This window comes from Phytophthora parasitica (genome assembly GCF_000247585.1).
Source record: "Phytophthora parasitica INRA-310 unplaced genomic scaffold supercont2.156, whole genome shotgun sequence".
Classification (NCBI taxonomy): domain Eukaryota; phylum Oomycota; class Peronosporomycetes; order Peronosporales; family Peronosporaceae; genus Phytophthora; species Phytophthora nicotianae.
Genome location: NW_008649142.1, coordinates 49,654 through 51,086, shown reverse-complemented (window position 1 = coordinate 51,086; position 1,433 = coordinate 49,654).

Below are 1,433 nucleotides of genomic sequence, written 5' to 3'. Positions count from 1 at the left end.
CAAACTGTTATTACAAGATGTAGAATATGAATGTTCCTAAACGCTGTTGGCCAGCTTCGCACCGCTACGTCCAATACCACCACAATGTGCCCGAACTTACGCGCTAAGTAGTACAAACGGCACTCGTTCGCCAACCAGGTAGCGATTGCTCCAACCGCACACCATAACTTTATTTTTTTTCTGGTATACTTTTTCTTCATTCAGACGACGTGGTCACTTCATTCACAGACAAATAATTTTGCTGCTACCGGCCCCTCTTCTGTTTCTGTAGTTTGTTTTTCTGGATGTCTTGGGTCGAACAAGTAATTAAAACAAAGAGGCACAAAGTCGAAGGTGGTCGATATCCCAAGCATCGGCTCTTGAAGGCGATGGTACAAGAGCGGCTCGGCCGATGGCGCATACGGAAGCCAACGAGCGCGCACACATTTTGCGTCGTTAAGTTTTGCGTCTGCAAATACTCTTTTGGTCCAAGTATATGTATCGGGTTGGCTTTCGGCGGAAAAAAAAACCCTTTAAGAATTCTTGTTTTTTTTTTCGTCGGGATGCCATCCAAGCTTATTTTATTACTCTAACGTAATTTGCCAGTTTAGTGCGCGATGCCAAATGTATGCACGATGCTGTATTTTTTTTACCAATATAATTGCTTGAATTGAAAATAGTCCAATTTTATTGGCTAAAGGTGTCATTGTCAGTTTTTTTTTTTTTTGCGTACTTTTCCCTCTGTGAATAAATTGTTTTGGACAGGAATATAGTTTTTTTTGTCATTCACGTCGTGCACAGAAGCCATGGAAGCAGAAGAAGGTGAGACTGCTATGGGGAGAAATAACGCTGTGGCGTGGTGGGGCATACACGGTTCAAGACCTGAAGACAGCTCTGAATAGAGTAGAACAAGGGGAGAAGTTCACTGTCGTAGAGCGCATCACAGATATTCCGGCGAGGACGCTGTTCAAGAAAGATAAGGACCGTAGAGAAGGAAAGTCTCTGGTGGATGGCCACCGTGGCACCAAGCCAACGCTGCCGCCGGAGCTGGAGGCGGACTTAGTAGAGTGGGTTGCTGCAGCGGGTTGGCTTACCCGTTGGTCCTTCAGGCATTCATACCAAGCCAACGAAGTATACCTCGCGATGCAGCCAATGCCAACTCGGCGCACAGTACCGCCAAAACCGTACCGTCGCTTCATTGAGAGACACCCGATCCTGACTCCACGAATTGCTCAGCAGATCGCTCGCATCCGGAACCGTGTCGAAGCGGAAGCAGTACGTGGTCTGTACTACACAATGACGCGGCTCCTTATCGAACACAAGCTCGATAAGAGTCGCGTCTTCAATATGGACGAGACATCTTTTATGCCAAGTGTCAAGGTGTCATCATCTGATTGGTTGATATTGGGGTGCTAGATCCACTTATTGACCAATCAGGTGTTGATCTGCATTTG